We start from the raw sequence: 23,266 nt of genomic DNA on the forward strand, positions 1-23,266 counted from the left end.
GTGTATCTTTCAGTTGTGGGGTTCAGTGGGGTTGCCGTCCTTCATTCTTAATTCATGTTCACATATACCTGGCAGATGTGAGGCTGGAATTGTGATGTCGGGATCACAGAGAGCAGAGCTGCTAGGCCCGAGCTGGGGCATGAGGCAACTCAGGGAGTCGAACTCATGACCTCAGATTTGCAAGGCAGGTATGTGAAGCCACTGAACTGTTATTCCCCTGACTCATATTGCTTAATACTTTTCCTAAGAGGGAGCACATGGTGTGTGTGTGTGTGTGTGTGTGGGGAGGTGGGATCTGTAACCTAGACCGCATGAAGACCTTGCTGTGCTGTGGAGGGTGGGCAATAACTGCTGTGATAGGAAGAAACTGACTGTTGGGGACTTGACCACACCTGGAAGATCCTGATAACCCAGGTCCCACTCCTGCTGCTATCCTGAAAGAGCCCAGGGGGACTGTCCCCTTCCTTACCTTCTGAGAGGTGGTGCAGTGGCAGGGCCAGATGCGGGCAGGCGAGCAGCAGCAGCTGACAGTTGTCAGATGAGAGGCTGATTCAGGCTTCCTGCCTTGAGGTTCACCTGTAAACACCACCAGAGCAGGGTCATATGGTACCAGAGAGGGTGGGTGTCCCCCAGTGCCCCTCCTCGGTTCAGCGACCACATCCATAAGCTTGGGGACTCATGTATCAGACTCCAGGGGAGATGAAAAGCAAAGGCTGAAAAAGCATCTGCAACAGGGAACTATCTCTGACCATCCTGGGCTTGCCCCAACCTGTATGCCCGATCCCCACGTATCTGCCAAGCAGAAAGCCAAACTATTCAGATCCATCCATCCTTTTCCTTCCTTCCTTCCTTCCTTCCTTCCTTCCTTCCTTCCTTCCCTCCCTCCCTCCCTCCCTCCCTCCCTCCCTCCCTCCTTCCTTCCTTCCTTCCTTCCTTCCTTCCTTCCTTCCTTCCTTCCCTCCCTCTCTTTCTTTCTTTCCCCCTCCCTCTCTTTCTCCCTTCCTTCCCTTCTTCCCCTACCCCTTCTCCTTCCCTCCTCCCTCTCTCCCCCTGTCTTCCTTTCTTCTTTTTCTGGGTTTACCCCCCAGAGCCACACTTGGAGGTACTCCAGTGCTTACTGCTGTCTCTGTGTTCAGGGCTCACTTCTGGCGGGGTTCAGGGGACCATATGTGGTGTGGGGGATCAAACCTGAGTCAGGTGTGTGCAAGGCAAGCGCCCTGCTGACTGTACTATCTCTCTGGCTTTAAAAAGTGTATGTCCACTGAAGAAAAGAGTTCAAGAAATTTTTTAAAAATAATAAAAAACAGAGTAATTAAAACACCCCCAGAAATAATGGTGTTGGCACAAACTAATCATATCTTTTTAGAAATAATCTGATTTTAACCAAAGAATATTTTATCACAGAAGAGATGATTTACACCAATGCCTTTAAAGGCGTCTCTGGAGCCTTGTTTCTCCAATGAGAGGCAAATACACAGGCGCCTTCCTGGTGCAGAGACGCTGGAGGGGCGGAGAGCATGGTTTCTGGGGAGCATGGGTTCTTTCCACACAGAGCTTACCCTGCAGCCCTTCTCTCCCAGGGATCCCAAGGAATTTGTGTGAAAATGAAAACCAACAAGACTGGGCTGACATCCCTGTATGTGTCCCAGACTGGGCTGGTTTAACTGTCATGGCAGAAGGTAGATCAGAGGCATTTTTGTCTTGTTTTGTTTTGTTTTGGGGCCATATCTGACTATGTTCAGGGCTTACTCCTGGCTCTGTGCTCAGGACTATCTACTGAGCAGGGCTCTACAATGTGCTGGGGTATCAAACCACGAAAACTTCGTGCAGGCAAGCACCCTAGCTGCTGTACACACTATCTTTGTTGGGGAAGGTTGGAAGCTGCATGTTTTTGCACCACTGCATGGCAGCCACTTCCAATGGACTAGTCCTTCTTCCTGCCAGTAACTCAGTGCATCTGGATACTTCCCACCCCCCAAAGCAGTTAGACTTTATTACAGTCTTAGCCTAATCTCCTTCCAAGTTTTTTTTAATCCTTCTATTAGAAAATCCTTTTAGATGTCCTATTAAAAAACTCATTTCTTTCTACATGAAAAGCAAATAGTGCTGAAAACGCCTGAGTTCTGTTCTCCACTCACTGATGTTACACACATGGTCTGGACAGTCTCAGGCTGCTGTAGGGGCACCCGTGGGGGCTGACTGTGGATGCTGGTGAACCATAACAGGTCCTCCACCTTGGGTTATCTTTTCCCTGTCCCGAAGAGACAAGAACTGGAGAAAAGGTTTACTGGGCCAGAAGCTGGGTGCACATGGCAGAGCCTAAACCCTGACCTCCCAAGAAAGTGCTTTGAAGCCTGCCTTTCCAGCTGACAGGAACTCTGGGCAGGAGGGAGGGGGCAACCAGAGCAGTCCCCGTCAGCCCCCTCACCCCAGACGCCATCCTGCACCTAAACTGGCTATCTAGTCTCTGTTCTCTTGTTCTCTACCCCCACCATCTTTATTCTTTATTGTGGGTTTTGTGTGTGTGTGTGTCACACTCGGTGATGCACAGGGGCTACTCCTGGCTCATACACTGAGAAATTACTACTGGCTGTGCTTGAGGGACCATATGGGATGCTGGGAATTGAACCCAGGTTGGCCGCATGCAAGGCAAACGCCCTACCCGCTGTGCTATCACTCCAGCCCCCTATTGTGGTTATTTCTGCAGCCATGGAAACCAGACCCTCGGACAGGAAAGCAAACGTCTGACCACTGAACAACACCCCCACAACACCATCCCCATTCCTAGCAGAAAGGCTGACTTCTGCTGTGTGTCCCGCAGTGCGAAGGCAACAGCAAGGGGACACCCAACCGACATTTTGCAACCAATGCTGAGAAGAGGCTGACTAGGAGAGAGCCAGAAAAACACAGAGGTGATGCTGACATCAACCAAAACCAGTACCACCAACACCAGCTTCAACGGGCCTGGGTCTCAGTGCTCATTCCAGGGGATTCAGACCTCACAGTTGTTCCCAGTATTGCTCCAGCTCAGTGTTTCTCAGATGTGGCTGAGCATCCAAGTCATGGGGACAGGTGGATTAAAGACAAGGAGCCTAGGTGGATCCCTGCCCACCCCCACCCCCACCCCCATCCCGCCCACATAACTTAAGGCCCATGTGTCTGTCTATGGTGCTTCATCTTCCCAGGTGATTGCCAATCACCACTCAGTCTGTTTCGGTTGGTGTGTCCCAAACTAGGATGCGTGTGTGTCTTGCCAAGATCTGGCATTTTTATTCAACTGATCCTGACAGAGCACACGGAGGGAACGAGTGGCAGCTGCCCTGGGAGGAGCTGCTGGAGATACAGAACCTCAGAGCACCTGCACTTTGCCTGGGTGATTCGTGTGATCATCGGAGTTGGAGAAGCCCGAGGCTGGGCCGAAAGTTTGGTATCACTTCACACAGGGATCTAAGCCCAAGACGAGGAGTGGAAGGTGGGGTTTAACAAGATTTGGGGGGCAGAGGGATTCTAATACTCAGGAGAGACCAAAGACTGAGTCCTAGGGAAGAAGAGAGAAACCAAGAGTAAAGAACAGGTATTGCTGAAAATCCACAACTGAGCTGCCTGGTCTCAGAGGGTAAGAGAAACAGTCTGCACGTGTGTGTGTGTGTGTGTGTGTTGGGGGAAAGGTTGGGCCCCACTTCCTGGTGTTCAGGACTTACTCCTGCCTCTGTGCTCAGCGATCACCCCTGGCACGGTGCTCAGGGATCATATGCAGTGCTGGAGATCAAATCAGTGTTGACTGTGTACAAGGCAAGAGCCTTAACCTTTGCACTATCCAGCCCCATTTCGGAGATGGTTTGTTTTGGGGCTACACCCAGCAGTGCTCAGGGCTTATTCCTGCCTCTACACTTAGGGATCACTCCTGGCGGGGCTCAGGGGACCATATGGGATGCTGGGGATCTAACCTGGGTCAGTGGTGTGCAAGGCAAGTGCCTTACTGGTCCCTTGTTTTATTTATTTTTAAATTTTTATTTTTTGCTTTTTGGGTCACACCTGGCAATGCACAGGGGTTACTCCTGGCTCAAACACTCAGGAATTACTCCTGCCGGTGCTCAGGGGACCATATGGGATGCTGGGAATCAAACCCCGGTCAGCCGCGTTCAAGGCAAATGCCCTACCTGCTGTGCTATTGCTTCAACCCCTTGTTTTATTTTTAACTGAGAATTACATCAAGTGGATTTGCAGGAAAAGAAAATCTGCTTCTACCTAGTGAGGAGAATGGATCAGAGGTGAACCAGAGAAGCAAGCAGACACGTTAGGAAGTGCCAAGGCCTGACAAGACACTCACTGTGAAAAGCAGAGCTCTGGTGGCAAGTGGGGTGGACCTTGTGGAGAAGCCTTGAGACGGAGTGAGGGGAGAGGGTGAGATTGGACCTGAGTGTTGAGGGCCCTGTGGAAGGTGGACATGTACAAGCACCAGGCTGAGGGAGAGAAGCAGGTTTGCAGAGGTGTGCAATTAGTTCCTGGGGAGAGAAGCAAGTTGAATTTCTGGTGTCTTTAGGATGGTGTAAAGGGGGATGCAGCTCAGCAGGGAGACTGAGAGGAAGACAAAGGCTTTGCGACTCAGGACCTACAGGACGGAGCAGAAGTCTGTGTCATGAAAGATCTCAGAACTGTGAGCAAGGCAGAAGGGGGCTGAGCTCAGAGCCTTGTCCAGACCAGTGTGGTGGAGCCGGCCAGGCAGAGGGAGGACGTTCCATGCTCACCACTAGTTGGTTTGCTCTTCTGTGCCCCTTCGGACCTGGAGAGGTTAAGAACTCCAGGAACCGTAAAACCATTTATTCTTTACATCGAATGGCACAAAGTTGCCAGGTTGCTCCTGCGTCTGCCTAGGGTGGAGTTTCACGGAACAGGGGAGCGACAACTGTCTTCATACTCTCAGGCGGTGCTGAGGGTCTTACACGCACCTGGGGATACCCCTGACACTGGAGAAAAGGTGGTGCCTATACTCAGAAAACACTATCTGCAGGACTGGAACACAGTACGGTGAGTAGGGCTCTTGCCTTGTACAACAGCTGACCTGGGTTCAACCTCCGATACCATATATGATCCCCTGAATCAGAGATCCTTGCCAGGAGGGATCTCCGAGCGCAGAGCAGGAGTGAATCTTGAGCACTGCTGGAGGTGGCCCAAAAAAAAAAGGAAAAAAAGGAGGAAAAAAGAGATGAAAGAAGGAGAAAGAAGAAAAAGTAAATGGAAGGGAGGGAGGGAGGGAGGGAGGGAAGAAAGAAGGGAGGAAGGGAGGAATGAAGGAAGGCAGGAAGGGAGGGAGGGAGGGAGGGAGGAAAGAAGGGAGGAAGGAAGGGAGGAATGAAGGAAGGCAGGAAGGAAGGGAGGGAGGGAGGGAGGAAAGAAGGGAGGAAGGAAGGGAGGAATGAAGGAAGGCAGGAAGGACGGGAGGGAGGGAGGGAGGGAGGAAAGAAGGGAGGAAGGAAGGGAGGAATGAAGGAAGGCAGGAAGGAAGAGGAAGGAAGGAAGAAGGAAGGAGAAAGGAAGAAGGGATGGAGGAAGGGAGGGAGGGAGGGAGGGAGGAAAGAAGGGAGGAAGGAAGGGAGGAATGAAGGAAGGCAGGAAGGAAGGGAGGGAGGGAGGGAGGAAAGAAGGGAGGAAGGAAGGGAGGAATGAAGGAAGGCAGGAAGGAAGGGAGGGAGGGAGGGAGGAAAGAAGGGAGGAAGGAAGGGAGGAATGAAGGAAGGCAGGAAGGAAGGAAGAGGAAGGAAGGAAGGAAGGAAGGAAGGAAGAAGGAAGGAGAAAGGAAGAAGGGATGGAGGAAGGGAGGGAGGGAGGGAGGGAGGGAGGGAGGGAGAAAGAAGGGAGGAAGGAAGGGAGGAATGAAGGAAGGCAGGAAGGAAGGAAGAGGAAGGAAGGAAGGAAGGAAGGAAGGAAGGAGAAAGGAAGAAGGGATGGAGGAAGGGAGGGAGGGAGGGAGAGAAGGAGGAAGGATAGAGGAAGGAAAGAGGAAAGGAAGAAGGAAGGAAGGGAGGAAGGAAGAAAAACTGCAGCTAAGCATGCTGACAGCCCCACCCATCAAAGCAAGACACATGACAGCCCATCACACACTGTGGCACCAGAAACACCAGCAGAGGTCTAACGGGTCGTGTACTTGATTGGTGAGAATGAGGTCACGGCAGGTCATCCAGCCACCCTGTCCAGCTGAGCACCTTTCCAGCCCAGCAGCTGTTTTTCAGTCACCAAAGAAAATGAATTTGCTAGGGCTTGAGTGTGGACCCAACTAGTAGCCAGCAAACCTCTGTGCACTGCCTCTTCTCAGGGTCTCTTCTGCCCTCAGGGACCAGCCCCCTTTTCTGTCCCTGATGTGGATTTCCAATCTGGCTCAGCTGGGCCTGTTGGGAACCGGCAGTCTTGGCAGTCAGGCCAAGCTGTCTAATTAAGATAAGGTGGTTCCACTCTCTGGGACCTGTTACGGGAAATTCTGTTTCCAAAGACTAGTTGCTGGGAATGCCGTTTTAGCTCTTATCACTTGTTCACTTTTTAAAATACAAAACTTACATTTAAATGCTTGGATTAAATAAAATGAGGTAAAATTAATACAATAAAATCAACCGTTTTATTCATTTTCTAAAAGTCCTTTCAAAGGTTGGTCCCCTAAAGCACACTCTGTTTTTTTTGGGGGGGGGGGAGGGATGCAGTGGGCACAGCCAGTTATGCTGAGAAATTATTCCTGGTGGTGCTTCGGGAACCATATGTGGTGCTGGGGAATCAAACATGGATTCGCACCATGCAACACAAGAGCCATATTCACTGAACTACCTCTCTGACCCCAAACTAATCATTTATAATTAATTAATTTGATTTAGGTTTGGGGGCCACACCGGTGATACTCAGAGATTACTCCTGCAGGAATCCCTCCTGGTGATGCTTGAGGGGCCATATGGGGTGTCACGGATTAAACCCCAGTTGGCAGAGTACTATTTCTCTGCCCCTGAAACTAACCATTTCATAGCTCTTTGAGCAACCACTATGCCTACAGGATTACAATACATTTCTATCTCCCCATTGAAATCTCTGGGGACTGGAGAATAGTACAGCAGGTAAGGCATTGGCCTTGCATATGGCCAACCCTACCACTGCATCTAGTCCCCTGAGCATCACCATGGGTCACTCCTGAGCACTTCTGGGTGTGGCTCAAAGCTGCATCACTCTGCAATTCAGCCCCCACATCAATCTACAACTGTACCTCATGGTGTTTCACTAATAAAAAAGGTAAAGGTAAAGGTAAAGGCCCTCCCGTTGATCATCGATTTGCTCGAGCGGGCCCAGTAACGTTTCCATTGGAGACTTTGTTGTTACTGTGTCTGGCATATCGAATACTCTCGGTAGCTTGCCGGGCTCTCCGAGAGGGGCGGAGGAATCGAACTCGGGTCGGCCATGTTGGCTGCATGCAAGGCGAACGCCCTACCCGCTGTGCTATCGCTCCAGCCCTAATAAAAATATAAATAAAAAAATAAAAATAAACGTGGGGTTAAAAAAAAGTTAAACTCTATTTTTTAAGCTGTTCTTCTCACTTCTCCTTCCTCACAGTCCCTAGAAACCACCTGCCTACTTTCATATCTACAGATTTGCCTATTTGGACTCTTCATATATGTGGAAGCAAATAATATAAAAGACCTTTTATGCTTAGGGTTTTTTTTAGGTTAATCCCTGTTGTGTATGTATCTACTCTTCCCTTCTTTTTGTGGTGGAATTATGTTCCACTGTAGGGGCACATATGATGTTCTCTTCCCTTGGAGGAATATTACAGAATCCATGCTGTGTTCATGTCACTTGTTTCACACCAGGTGGATCAGAGAGAAAGGGGCAGACATAGAATGACTGCACTCATTTGTGGAATATAAAGTAACATAATGGGAGACTAACATCTAAGGATAGTAGAGATAATAATCCTTCTGGCCCTTATCTCTACATCCAAAGATAGTAGAGATAAGGGCCAGGAGGATTGCTCTATGGCTTGGAAGCCGGCATCACATGCTGGGGGAAAAGACCGCTGAGAGAAAGAAGGGACCGCCAAGTCAATGATGCTTGGAGGACTCGCTCGGGAAGGGAGATGTATGCTGAAAATAGGCTATGGACCAAACATGATGGCCACTTTGTACCCGTATTGCAAACCGTAACACCCAAAAGGAGAGAGAGTGTAAAAGGGAATGTGCCTGCCACAGAGGTGGGGAGGGGGTGTTGGGGGGGGGCGGGAGGGATACTAGGAACATTGTTGGCAGAGAATAGGCACTGGTGGAGGAATGGGTACTCAATCATTGTATGACTGAAACGTAATCACCAAAGTTTGTAAGTCTGTAACTGTACTTCACGGTGATTCGTTAAAAATAAAAATGAAAGAATAAATTCTGTTTAAAATTGAAATACAAAAAGGAAAAAGATTTCAGTGAGACCCGTAATTCATACTTAATTTTCATCACTTGGTTAAGGTGGCATCTGCTAAGGTTTTCGACTCTAAAATTATCCTCTATACTTTGTTAGATTCTATTGTACTTGTGGGAAAGCACTTTGAAACTATGTTAAAGTGCTTTTCTTCCAAAACACTATTCTGAAAAGATATCTGCACTCCTATGCTCAATGCAATTCTATTCACAATAGCCAAAATCTGGAAACAACCCAAATGTCCAAGAACAGATGACTGAATGACTGGATAGAGAAACTATGGTACAGCCACACAATGGAATACTACTCAGCTGTAAGATGAAACCAGGCGTGGAAAGATTTGGAGAGTATCATGGGGAGTAATGTTAGGAGACAGACAGAGAGAGAATGATCTCTCTCCTATGCCAGACATAAAGAAACAGAGTAGGGGAATCACAAACGTCCAAAGGCAACAGAAACCAAGAACCAGTCTTCAGTAGGAAGCTTCAGCGGGGACGACGGGTGGAAACAGCATGAGGACGACAGTGGAAGGTGGAAGGTATAATGACGGGATGTTCACTTACCAAACCCTATCAGAAACAGTTCTGCAAACCATGGAGCCTAAAATAAAATTTTAAAATAAGAAGGAAAGTCAATGAGGTACCAGTCTAAGGGGGGATAGAAAAGACTTCTGGAGAAAAGGCATTGAGGATGGTATCCAGGGGCTGGAGAGAAAGTACAGGAGGTAAGATGCCTGCCTTGCTCATGGCTGATCCCACTTAGATCTCTGGCATCATATACGGTCGGTTCTCTAGCACTGCTAAGAGTTACCCCTAAGCACAGAGCCAGGAATATCCTACAGTAGCACTGGCTAGACCAACCCTTCTGCCCAAATTAAAATAATACTAAAATAAGATAAAACTTGGGGAAAATACCCTGTTTCTCAGAAAACTTTCAATGTGTTCACTTTTTGGTTAGTATCAGTAGAGAACCTTGGGCATTCTGTTTATTCAATGGGCTATGAAACTATATAAACATATGCTTTTTATTAAGTATCAATTTTGATTCATAAACTGTCCCAGATTTTGATTAGTTGGATACCTTCAAGCTAGTCCTTAATTGCACTTTTTTTCTTGCACATCTGCATCATTCTTTGATTTCTTCCTTGCTTTGTGACTAAGACTTTTTCAAGGTGCTAGGACAACAATCCTATTTTATGGATTTTTTTTGGGGGGGCAGTTATACCTAGCAATGCTCAGGGCTTACTCCTGGCTCTGTCTGTACTTATTCCTGGTAATGCTCAGGAGACCAAATGGGATCTAACCCGGGTCATCTGCGAGCAAGGCAAATGCCCTACCCATTGTACTACCACCTTGACCCCACACTCCTGATTTAAATTGCTCTCAAACCTTTCTTCCTGGACACAAGTCTCTGTCAAAGTAAGCACTGTAAGAGATAAAAGAGCATAGTGGGGCCAGAGAAATGGTACAGAGGTTAAGGCACCTGCCTTGCATGCAGCCAACCTCGGTTTGATCCCTGGCACCACATACGCCAGAAGTGATCCCCAAGCACAGAGCCTTGAATAAAACCCTGAGCACTGCTGGGTGTGGCCCACACCTTCCCCACCCCCCAACTCCCAAAAAGGGCATAGAAAGGCACAAGGCAGATCTTCCAAAATATGTGGCACCCATTCTGTAGCGGGCTTAGGCGCCACACGCAGAAGCAGGCTTGAAAGTCTATGGCTTAGTCTCTCCAAAGAACCTCTGCGTAGCAAGCTCACATGCATGTCAGATAGAGGCTGCCAAGCACAGGGAATGTGTAAAGCATGTTTGAGAAGGGGGAAAGAGCCTTGATTTACTACAAGCTTCCCAGACAATCTCTGGCAAATTACCACACCACCCACAGTCTCAGCTACAAATGTTAACTGAGCACTGGCAGCACAGGCGAAGAGGCAGCAAATGTGAAGTACTCACAAAACGGAAGGGGGGCGGCACCCATTGTACAAGGACTCGTGTTCCCTCAAATACTTAGGCTGAAGTGACTCTAATTCTTTTTTTTTTTTCCCCTTTATTTTATTTTATTTTTTTTAAAGTTGTAGATTTACAATTTTTTGTGCTTTGGTTTCAATTATACAATGATCAGATACCCATCCCTCCACCAGTGCCCATTTTCCACCACCATGGATAATATCCCTCCCACCCCCATCCCCCCATCCCCCCTGTCTCTGTGGCAGGGCAATCCCCTGTGTTCTCTCTCTCCTTTTGGGTGTTGTGTTCTGCAAAAGAGGCATTGAGTGGCAAACATGTTCAGTCCATAGTCTACTTTCTACATGCATCTCCCCTCCTGGGAGGATCCTCCAAACATCCTTTATTTGGTGCTCCCTTCTCTATCTGAACAGCCCTTTCCTCTAGGATACCCGGCTGGCCTCTAAGTTATGGAGTAATCCTCCTGGTGCTGATCTCAGCTATTCTTGGGTATTAATCTCATACTTTGTTACTTTATATCCCCCAGATGAATGCAATCTTTCTATGTCTATCCCTCTCTTTCTGACTCATTTCGCTTAGCATGATACTTTCCATATTGTACCACTTGTATGTAAATTTCATGACTTCATCTTTTCTAAGAGCTACATAGTACTCCATTGTGTAGATGTACCAAAGTTTCTTTAACCAGTCATCTGTTCTTGGGCATTCAGGTTTCTTCCAGTTTCTGGCTATTGTAAAGAGTGCTGCAATGAACAAACAAGTGCAGATGTCAAAGTGACTCTAATTCTAACCCACAACATGACCACACTCGGAGAAAGGAGTTTTCAAGGGATAATTAAGATTAACATTCTATATTATCATTGGGTTGGAGTCACACCTGGTGGTGCTTAGGGGTCATTCTTGGTGGGGCTCAGGAGACCATTTGTTTTTGTTTTTTTGTTTACTTTTGTTTGGGGGCCACACCAGCGATGCTCAGGGGTTACTTCTGGAGGTGCTTAGGGAGCCATATTGGATGCTGGGGATCAAGACTGGGTGCAAGGCAAAAGCCCTACCCTCTGTACTATTGCTCTGGCCCTCAGGGACCATTTAGAACAGGGGTCAGCTGCATGCGAGGCAACCTCTGTAGTATGTCTCTAAAGTCCAGCGCTCTTGAGCTAGTTCCTTAGCACGAAGAAGGGGTGGTGAAAGAGGAAGCCTCAGTTTCCCCTTTGCCCATTGCTGCTTGCGGTTCCATTTTAGTTGACTTAAACCGCATCTTGGCCATTCCGGCATACTTTTGGAGTCTCTGTGATTGGGTAGTTTATACTTTCCCAAGACTATAAAAATTTTCCCCAGGCCTTGATCTCACAAAAGAGCAAAAAATGATCAACAATACCCAGGAAGATGTTTGAATAAATTACATAAAAGACCCTAAATACATAAAGGGTGTTAGTCTTATTTTAACAACACAGATGGGCCCTAAATTAACAAGACATCTCTGGCAAACAGATGGGAATTCTCTCATACTCCTCTCAATTCTGTTTGATAAACAACACAAAGACCCAGTTTTCCTATAAAATCCCTATAAAACGAGCCATATGTAATTTCGTCCTACACTGTTTCTCCCCTACTGGGGAGTTTCTTTCTCTTCGACTTAATTTTCAATAAACTTTTCTATTTTTAAACTCTGAGCTTGAATATCTTTTATTATTCAGTATTTTCATTCTTGAAGCTATTGAAGAAACTGGGAACCATGACAAACACAAAGACCCACATTATTGGTAGTTAAGATAAAACTGAAGTCATCAAAATAGAGCCCTCATCGAATGGGGTATTGTCTGTTTGGGGGGAACTTTCCAAACAGTATTCCGAAGGTCCAGGAGCCCTACCAGTGGTTCTCAGCCAATTAAACAATACAGTGAATGAGTAAATAAATAATGGAGGTTCTTTGCACTGGCACAGCAAAGTACTACAATTGGAGAGACTTCAGCCACACACATTTTCTCCTTCTTTTCTTTTCATTTTTTTTTGGGGGGGGGTCACACCTGGGGATACACAGGGGTTACTTCTGGCTCATGCACTCAGGAATTATTCCTGGCGGTGCTAACAAAACAGAGGTTAAGTGCTCAGGGTGCTCAGGGGACCATATGGAATCGAACCTGGGTCAGCCATGTGCAAGGCAAACACCCTACCCCCTCTACTCCAGCCCAGTCACACACATTTTCCCTCTCAGTTCTGGAGGCCAGAAACCCAAGCTCAAGGGCTCAGTCAGCCTTGTTGCTCCTGGGCTTTGCATTCTTCTTCCTGTGTCCCTGGTGGTCATTGTGTGTGTCTGATTCTCTTTTATTATTTTTAATTGAATATCCATGAGATAGACCACTACAAAGTTGTTTATGATTGGGTTTCAGTCATACAATGATCCAACACCCATCTCTCCTCCATGTACATTTCCCACCACCAATGTCCCTTGTTTCCATCCCACCATCCCCCAACCCCCTTACTGCCTCCAGTCTGCCTCTATGGCAGGAACTTTTCTTTCTCTCTCTTCTTTTGTGCATTATGGTTTGCAATACAGGTAGTAAGAGGTCATTATGTTTGTTTAAGACATTCAGTACTTTTGTTAGGAAGGTAAGACTGGAGTAGTTTTTTAGCTGGACGGCAGCTTTGGGATGTTGGTATGACTTCCAGAGCTTTTGGAAATACAGGGAGGTGGGGGAAGGAAGCCCATCCAGGTCCTGAGAAAGCCTGGAAATTTCAGTCACAAAACCTCCATACCTGAATTTTCAGCAGATTATATCTCATTGAGGTTTGAGACAGGGGGGCATGGCGGCAATTTTGGGTCGTGGAAACAAGTGGTTGCTGGGGCTCTGAGCTAACGTGTCTCCCTCTGATTTACCCCAGTCTGTTCATCCTTGCATGGGTTGGAGATTAACTGTAACTTTTGATCTCTTTCGAGATTTATTTATGGGTCTTTAAAGCAAGACCAGAAGAAGAGTTTCCATGGTGGCACCAGAATTGGTTCATAGGGGTAACTGCCAGTGCTTCCAGGAATATAGGGAAGTGGGGGAAGGTATGTGTGTCTCATTTTCATGAGGGTGCATTCGCATGGCCCCATTCTATTTTTCATTCTATACCATTCTGTTTGCTCCATTCTGTTTCATTCTATACCATTATGGATTTATTGGCAGGGGAAGCCCCCCAATTTAGCCTACAATACTTCACCCCTGGACTCTCAAACATCTATATCCTCCTTACATGAAAACTAAATGCAGCCTCCTGCAGACAGTCCCAAAGCCAGCATCAATTCGAAATTCCAAGTCCCATCTAAACATCATCTACATCAAGTGTGGGTGAGACTTGGAGTATGATTCATCCCAACGCAAAAATTCCTCTCCAGCTGTGAAGCTGTGAAACCAGACAAGTCATCTGCTTCTAAACACAAAGGGGAGAAGGGCATGCACCCCCACTCCAAGGGGAGAAATCAGAAAGAAAAGGCGAAATCAGAAATCAGAAATTCAGAAAGAAAAGGAGAAATCAGAAAGAAAAGGCGAGTTAGAGATCCCACGCAAGTCCCCTGAAAGTGAGTGATGACACTTTCAGGTGACCAGGTGACACTTTCATGATGACCAGTGTTTCCATGGGGGCAGAGGCGGGGGATACTGGAACCCTCTAGGGCGGGGTAATGATAGCTTCAGAAGCAACTTGGGGGCACTGTTTGTTCATTTGTTCATTTATAGAGAGGTACTGATTGTTGAGTTGTTTTTTATTCTGAAAAGAGGATGGTAGGCCATATAAATTCAGGGACCACTGCTTTAGATTATATCAAATCTTGTTTTGATGTAACAGTATTTCAACAGAAAACTACTCTTTTGTTGGGGGGGGGGGAGGGACACACCTAGTGGTGCTCAGGGCTTATTCCTGGCTCTGAACTACTGGGTCACTGAAGACAGGGTTGGGGGGGCATTTGAAGGGTGCTGGGAATCAAACTAGGGGCGGCCACATGCAAGGCAAGCACCCCACCCGCTGCATTATCACTCCAGCCCCTAGAAAGCTTTTAACCAAGTGGAAAATGACTTTTCGAGAAGAAAATTACTCTTTAACAAGAAATTTATTATTATTCCCCCCCCCCTTCTTTCCCTTTTGTTGTTGATACAATGACCAGAAGGTCACACATTTGGCCCAAGGAGCCAGGGATGACAACTGTCAGGACCACCCAGATTACATTCAGAGGTTCTTTTTTTTTTTATATAATTTATTTATTGAATCACTGTGGGAAAAGTTACAGAGCTTTCAGGTTTAGGTTTCAGTCATGTAAATATCAAACACATTTCCCTTTACCAATACTTATTTCTACCCGCGAACCCCAATAGAACCCCACCTCCCACCCCTCCCAATTCCTGTGAGGCAGATGAGTTCTAGTTAACACTCTATCTACTTTGACTAGATTTATTGTTTCAATAAAAGATGCACCATTATTATTTAGAGTTTACGACCCCCCCCCACCCAAATCAGACATGCTGAAAAAGCATTGCGAAATGATTTGCTTTCTACAGCTGGGTTTAAGAATTAAATGATGTTTTGGATTTCTGCTATTTTACTTATTAACCCTGGAAGTATTTCTATTAAAAGTTAGATAGTTAAGAGATTGGTTTCTGTGCTCTGGAGTCATGGCCGTGCCAGAGAGCCGCTCGTGGGGAGCAACTGGTGACCTCGGTCAGGCGTGAAGGACGGACCGGAACGCCCCCCTTCCCATGAGGTCCCTGCCGCCCCCAGACCCCCGGCTCAAACCTGCTGTCCACAAGGCTCCTGTGCGGCCGCCATCTTTCTTTCCAGAGAGGCCAGGGCGAATGGAGCAACACCCTTTCCCCTCCGGGCAGGCATGATGGCACGGTTTAACACATAGTCCATTCGCTTTTCTGCTCCAAGCATTTGGTTTTCTGCACTAAGTCCTTGTGCTTCTGGGGCCGTGGCCGTGCCGGAGAGCCGCTCGTGGGGGGCAACTGGTGACCTCGGTCGGGTGTGAAGGACGAACCGGAACGCCCCCCTTCCCATGAGGTCCCTGCCGCCCCCACCCCCGTGAGAACTGAACTCTCAGTCTTACGCCTGTAAGCCAGACACTCAACTGCTGAGACACCTCATGTGTCTCGCAAAGATACCTAAGTTTTCCATGTCCTTTTAATTGAAAAGGACAAACACTATAATTTGAGCTCCTAGCATTACTTGAAGAGAGTGAATCTTCAATTTTCAACTCAGGGAAAACATTAATTTTCACATTCCTTGACAATTAATTCTCTAGAAGAATAGTAAGTTGTTCCAAAATATCAAGATTTTACTTTACATTGTGTATATGTGTGTGTTTATGATATTAGCGGGGGGTGTGTACGAGAGAGAGAGAGAGAGGGAGAGAAAGAGAGAGAGAAGAGAAAGAGAGAGGAGAGACGAGGGGGGAAGGGGAGGGAGAAATTATCTTACCGTTTGCTTTTGACGAAAGTTCTAGGTATAAGAAAGATCAAATAAGGTTTCTTGGTTTCTCTGGTGCCTCTGTTTCCTTTCACCTTGAGCAAGTGTTTATTCTGTGTCTTGGTCAAGACTGCAAATTGCAAATAGGCTTCTCAAAACCACAGGAGAATTAGTTTGTCAAATGCAATTCTTGAGAAAATCTAAGTCAGGGCTGACTTTCTCAAACCAGAATTTGTGATTTTTCTGTGGTTTGTTGGCTATTTGAAGAAGTAGCCTGCTGTTGTTGTTTGCAGTCAATGTCCTGATGACATTCTATATGGAGATCTTGTAATGTGCTTATACACCATCTGAATGTTCTGTGAAACACCCAAACTTCTGCTGTAAGTTCAGAACTTCTGTTTATTTTATTAAGAAGCATTTTTTTCTTTTTGGGTCACACCCAGCAACACTCGGGGGTTACTCCTGGCTCTGCACTCAGGAATTACTCCTGGAGGTGCTTGGGGAACCATATGGGATGCTGGGAATTGAACCCGGGTCGGACGCGTGCAAGGCAAACGCCCTACCCGCTGTGCTATTGCTCCAGCCCCTGTTGTTTTTTTGACACACCCAGCAATGCTCAAGGGTTATTCCTGGCTCTACATTCAGGAATCACTCCTGGCAGAGCTTAGGGGACCATATGGAATGCTGGTGATCAAACTTGAGTCTGCCACCTGCAAGGCAAATGCCCTACCTGATTCCTATCTCTTCAGTCCCACTTCTGTCTCTCCATCCCCAGTTCTCTCCATGTTAAAGTGAGGTTACCACAAGTGGTATTGGGGAGAGCAGTTAGGAAGAGACAAACATGTTAAACTTTAAGTACCTCTACTGTAAACCATGGGCTGGAGCGATAGCACAGCGGGTAGGGCGTTTGCCTTATACACAGCCAACATGGCTGACCCAAGTTCGATTCCTCCGCCCCTCTCGGAGAGCCCGGCAAGCTACCGAGAGTATCTCGCCCACACAGCAGAGCCTGGCAAGCTCCCCGTGACGTATTCGATATGCCAAACACAGTAACAAGTCTCACAATGTTACTGGGCCCGCTTGAGCAAATCGATGAACAACGGGAGGACCTTGACCGTGACCGTGACTGCAAACTATAATGTCCAAAAGGAGTACGGGGAGGAGAGGGAGGGATGGAGGGAGGGAGAAGAAAAGTTCCTGCCACAGAGACAGGCCGGAGCAGGGGAGTGGTAGGAGGGAAACTGGGGTCAGTGGTAATGGGAAATGTACACGGGTGTTGGAACACTGTATGACTGAAACCCAATGAAGAACCACTCGAACTGTGTACCTCATGGCAGGTCAATAAATACATAAATGTAACAGGATTGATAGTTTTCTCGTGGCTTAGCTTTTTTGGGAATCAAGGCAAAAATGTTTATTTGTAATTTGTTAGTATCTGCTTTTGTAATTGAAATATAATGCACATACAATAAAATTATTTTAAGGTACAGAATTTACTAGGTATTACTATATTTATGAAGTATATTTCATAATAGCTATCAAATTCCAGAGTTGGCACCCCAAAATAAAGCAAAACCTGTACCCATTAACTCCCCAGTCTTGCCTACAATGAGTTCTTGGAAAACAACTAATATAATTTAATTTATGAATTTATTTACAGTGGATGTTTAGTATGTTCCGGGGCCGAGATCTCCAAGCCTACTCAGATTTGGGCCGAGCATCCTCCACCCAGATCCTCCAAATTCCAGTAGGCAGGGGTCATACCCACCAACTGGCCCCCTGGCGCCGTGTAATCCCATCAGCGGCCAAGACTCAGAGACTATAAAAACCAGCTCCTGGACATCTTATTATGACATCTTATTATCTCATTCCTCCTTTGGACAAACTGGCAGGCTACCAAATGTAGCCTGCCCACACGGCAGAGTCTGGCAAACTCCCTGTGACGTACCCAATATGCCAAATACCAGTAACAATGATGGGTCTCATTCTCCTAAAGAGCCTTGAATATAATCTCAGGGCTAGGATGAAGGGGACGTTACTGGGGCCTGCTCGAGGCAATCGACGATTAACAGGATGATTTGTGATTTGTTGTGATTGTTTAGTATAAATACAATCATATATTATAGGATCATATACTACAGATTTTGTGTTTGGTTTCTTTTGCTTAGCAATGTTTTTAGATTATTTATACTGCAATATATATCAGCACTGTATTAATTTAATGATTAACATCCCATTGTCTAGATACACACTTTCTTGTTTATTAATCAGCTGATCTACATTTGAACTGTCTTCACTTTTCAGAAATATGGTTTTCCAAAGAGTTTTTGTTCAATTTTTGAGAATGTCAGGTGGTTTTATAAGTAGAATGACCTACATTTGCCAAGGAGAGTCCAAATTTATGTTTGTTATCATAGTGGAATTATTACTGCCCATTTGGTCTCCAAATCCCTCATATCTTTACTCTTACTGTTTAGCTTCTTTATACTTTTAGGATAACAGCCCTTAACCAGGATATTGTGCAAAAAATACTTTTTAGAATTTTGCGCTACACCTAGCTGGATGGTACCTCTGAACCTAGACTCCTGCATGCACGCAAGTGTTCCAGGCCACTGAACTATCTCCCCGGCTCCACTTTGCAAATATTTTTCCCAATCTGTGGTTTGTCTTCTCAGTTTCTTGATCGTCCCACTTCCAAGTTTATAAACAGGGCTGCCCAGTGGGAGACCAGCCAGGCTCCTGGGGCATGAATTGCAGAGACCCTCCAAGTCAGCAGCAAGCACACATGCCACTCACCTGACCCGGAGATCTGGAGTCTCAAATACCCTCTGAATCCTGGGCCTGCCCTAGTGCTCAGACCTGCGTGCATGCATGTTGACTTACCCACTCCTTCTCCCTCGTTGGTGCAAGTAACCTTTGGATGGCTTACTGCCCATGACCGTCCCAATGTAGCCAGAGTCCAGGGCTGACAAGGCTTATTCCTGAAGAGACCTTTCCCTCTTTTCTTTTCTTTTTTCTTTCTTTCTGTCTTTCTTTCCCTCCCTCCCTCCCTCTCTCCTTCCCTCCCTCCCTCCCTCCCTCCCTTCCTTCCTTTCCGTCTCCCTCTTTTTCTCCCTCTCCCTCTCTACCTCTCCCCCCTTTCTCTGTCTCTGTGCCTGTCTGTCTGCCTGTCTGTCTTTCTGTCTCTCTCTGTTTTTGTGCGACACCCAGCAATGCTCAGGGGTTACTCCTGCCTCTGGACTCAGGAATTACTCCTGGCAGTGCATGGGGGACCATAGATGCAGATAGTCCCCTGAGCACCGTCAGGAGTGATCCCTGAACAAAGAACCAGGAGTAGGCCCTGAGCATAGCCAAGTGTGGCCCAAAACACACACACACACACACACACACACACACACACACACACACACACACCCCTCATGACTAAATGGCATTTCATTAAGCCAAACCTCCCCGCTCAATGAGAGACGTGTTTGGTGCCCAAAAAACCAGTCAGTGCACCTCTGGCTCCTGTTTCCAAAGATCTAAGCACAGAGATGGGAAAGGATTCTGGGTAGAGGGGACTTGCCTTGGTCAGCACCAGGAGGGACAGTAACATTGCTGCTCCCCGCAGAGCAAGGCCCTTGCCACTGTGCTGGGGAACGGGGAGGGCTTGGCAAGTCCCTAAAGCCAAGTGGCTGCCTGGCTGGCTGCCCAGCAAAGAGGTCCCAGAGCAGCCAGGGGGAGTGTGTTGTGCCTCCAGACGAACAACCGAGCACCTTCACCATGGAGGGCCCAACCCAGCGGGTGGGATTTCCTGAGTTACCTCCTGGCCTCAGGCCTCTGGGCCTGCAGAGCTCCACCTTTCCCAGGACCCCCACCCTGCAAAAATTCAGGATGGGGGTGCTGACGTAATCCTGGGGAGGTAGGGGACACCCTGCAGAAACCAAGACTGATGTCCTTTCTCAGTCAACAGGAGGCATGATTCTACTGAAGCTGAGTGACAGGCAAGGGGGCAGAGTTTTCTCCCTGTGTACAGACTGGGAGTCACCCCAGCCCCAGTTGCTCTGACCCTCCTGGCTGCAGGGGATCCCTGCTACCGTGGGCCCCTCCCAACAAGTCCTGTCTCCCACCCTGGGAGCTGCTTCTCCTCACTTCAGGGACCTCAGACCCCTCTGGCCTTACATTCCGGGGCTTCTTTACAAGTCTTAGGGTGTGCCACTCCTGGCCATCTGGAGTGTGATGGATCCTTGGGGCAAGCACTGGCCTTGACTACTGAGCAGCAGCCCACAGGGTGGACCAGCACCGTGCAATTCCGCTCTGAACAAAACAGTCACTGGCTCTTCTTGGAAGCGACTTAAGTGAAACACCTGCTTGATCTTTCAGGCAGGAAGTTCATTAGTAAATAGGAGAGGATGACATTTATATGAAGGAAGAAAAGCAGGTGTCCAGACAAAGTCATTAAGTTTATTTAAAACAAACAAAAACAAACCTCAGGGGACTAGTGAGATAGTACAGCATGTAGGGCACTTGCCTTGCATATAGCCGGCCCATGTTGGGTCCCCGGCATCCCATATGGCCCCAGGAGTAAGTCTTGAGTGCAGAGCTTGTGCATCATTGGGTGTGACCCCGAAAGTAAACAAAACAAACCAGCCACATCAGTAGTTAAAATGTAAGGGCTGAGGGGTTGAGGAGATAGCTCAAGTGGTAGAGCACACGTCTAGCATGTGTGAGGTCATCCCGAGTTCCCTCCTAGGTACCGTGTGCCCCAATTCTAGCCCTCAGTACTGCTGGGTGTAGCCGGCATACAAAAATATAATGGGGTGTAGGAGATAACTCAAAGAGCTGGAGTGCACACATTGCGTGTGGAAGCTGGGCATTATGGGTTCGACCCGGCCCTGCATGGTTCCCTGTGCAATACCAGGAGCAACCCCAAACATCAGCACTCTCAGTGTAACCCCAAAGTCAAGGCACAAGCCTTGCATGAGGCTAACCCCAGTTTGAGTCCCAGCACCACGTGGTCTCACCATTGTATGGTCCTGAAAGCTGCCAAGCGCCACTGAGGTGGCTCAGGTAATCCCTGGCACCACAGGGCTTGAGCACCACCACCTCCACAGTGAAGCACTGGCTGGATGGCCAAAATCACTGGGAGTAGCCCCTGAGCCCCGAGTGTGGCTGGGAGCCAATCCCCTTCCCCTCCACTGCCACCACCCAGATCACTGTATCACTGTCATCCTGTTGGTCATCAATTGCCTCGAGCAGGCCCCAGTAACATCTCCGTCCTAGCCCTGAGATTTTAAAGAGTGCCACATTTGAGGCCCTTTCAGGGTCAGGAAAAAGAGACCCATCATTGTTACTGGTTTTTGGCATACTGAATACACCACGGGGAGTTTGCCAGACTCTGCCGTGTGGGCAGGATACTTTTGGTAGCCTGCCAGGTTCTCCAGAGTAAGACCTAGATAATAAAATGTCTAAATAAACCCAGATAAACCCAACAAAACATTATAATAGGGGCTGGAGCAATAGGACAGCAGATAGGGTGTTTGTCCTGCATGCGGTCGACCCAGGTTCTATTCCCAGCATCCCATATGGTCCCCTGAGCACCGCCAGGAATGATTCCTGAGTGCAGAACCAGCAGAACCAAAAAGCCAAAATATAAAACAAAACAACCATTATAATGGCAGAGTTCATTTAACAAGAGACTTGGTAAAAATGACACCAAACTTCCTCCACGTAACAGTTCAGATGAAATCATTTCCCCGTAGCCCTACAGTCTGCAAAGTCTGCGTTGAGATCTGAGAACTGTCAAACTTTTGCTTCCACTCTGTTCTCCTCTCCAACAACACCACTTCTCCTCGTCAAGGTTCCACTCAGCGGCCTCCACCCTCACAATCAAAGCTTTCAGGGCTACCAGGATGGCCCTTTCTTCTCTGCTTCAGGAGACTCAAGGCTCCTCATTGTCCTCACAGCAACAGAGCATGTAATCTTGTGTTCAAATAACCGAGTGTATCTTTTCTTTCTTTTTTATTCTATTTTTTTTTGTTTTGGGCCACACCCTGCAGTGCTCAGGGATCAGTCCTGATGGGCTGTGGTAGGGGCTGGGGGGAATCACACAGGGTGTCAGGTCTTTCCTTCTTTTCTAGACCACTCTTTGGAAGGCAGGAATCAGCCAGGTTCCTTTCTCAAAGAACCTAGGAAAGGGTTTTCCACTCAGTAGATATTTAATTAATTGAATTGAATACAAAGCACTAACAAGAGCCCAGCGTTGCCTCCTTCCTCCCTCAGAGCCAATGCCACAGGAGCCTCTTCAGAGCTGCAAATACTGATTGTTCTGAAGGGGTTATTTCGAAAAGGAAGCAGTGTGGTTTCTTCCCTCCACTCTTACGTGCTCCTAATAAAAATCGCCAAACTCCACCAGAAATTGTAAAACTAAAATCATCTATAATTTGATGTCTTTTTTAAACAGTGCCTAAATTTTATTTTTCATAACCTACATTTTTTCAAATGAGACAATTTAATTTGTTATTCAAATAAAACGATTAAGGATTAAGATGGGTGTATATTCAACTGACTCCATTAAAAGAATGAAAAGTAACTGCATTATTGTCTCCTCTAAAAATCAGTATTGAGGAGACAGTGTGATAATAAAGTGGGCAGGGTGCTTGCCTTGCACACTACTGATGGTACAACTCCATGCACCATATTTGGAGCTCTTCCAGGAGTGCTCCCTGAGCACAGAGCCAGGAGTAGTCCTCAGCACCACTGGATGTACTCCCCAACCAAAAACAACAAGAAAGATACTGAGTGGATGGATTTTAGACTTTTGAAGACTGGAGAATAGGTGAGAGGGCACATTTGTTCAACTTCTTCCAGATACGGGTGACCCATCTGCACAAATCCATGAACTCATGAAAAGTTGGAATGAGCCCAGTCCTCTGTGTGGGAGCATGTTTCTATGTCCCTGCAGCAGCCTGGCTACTTCAAAACAGAACGAAGCAAAAAACCATTTCATTGCCGATAACTTCTCCAGGGCCAATGCTACAAGCATAAGTTTATGGTAGGATGGTAAAAACCGGTGCATCTTCACAGTCTTGAAAACAGATGGCAGCAGCTCATGTTTGAAGCCTCCATTAGTCATAACTTCACAGAAACCAAAGACATTCAAGAAAATGGCCAAAATGCTATTCAAGAAATTTAAAATTGCTCTTGTAAGGAAGTTTCAGGAGGAAGATGCTCAAATCCTCAACGGTCATAATCAACCCCCAAGCACTGTGAAAACCTGAGCTCTGCTCTGGGTGCCCACAGCCATGCTCAGTTAAGACCTACAGAATGACACAGACTTGGCAAGATTGAGACTTGAGTTTGATTCTTGGCACTGCGTGGCCCTTCATGCTAGGTATAATCCTGGAGCACCCCCACCCACCCCCAACCCCCATTGCTGGAATGGA

At 47.2% G+C, this 23,266-nt stretch overlaps 1 protein-coding gene across 2 annotated transcripts in view; it reads right to left on the reverse strand.

Moving 5' to 3' along the window:
- The window catches only part of GNG4 (G protein subunit gamma 4), a 62,535-nt gene that overhangs the window by 22,738 nt on the left and 16,531 nt on the right, over window positions 1-23,266 (reverse strand). For both annotated transcript variants that reach the window (XM_056113623.1, XM_056113622.1), the window contains exon 2: window positions 470-576. The gene's annotated coding sequence lies outside the window, so the exon portion shown is untranslated. The remainder of the gene's footprint in view (window positions 1-469; window positions 577-23,266) is intronic.

The sequence above is a fragment of the Sorex fumeus genome, unplaced genomic scaffold, assembly GCF_029834395.1.
Source record: "Sorex fumeus unplaced genomic scaffold, SorFum_2.1 ptg000021l, whole genome shotgun sequence".
NCBI lineage: Eukaryota > Metazoa > Chordata > Mammalia > Eulipotyphla > Soricidae > Sorex > Sorex fumeus.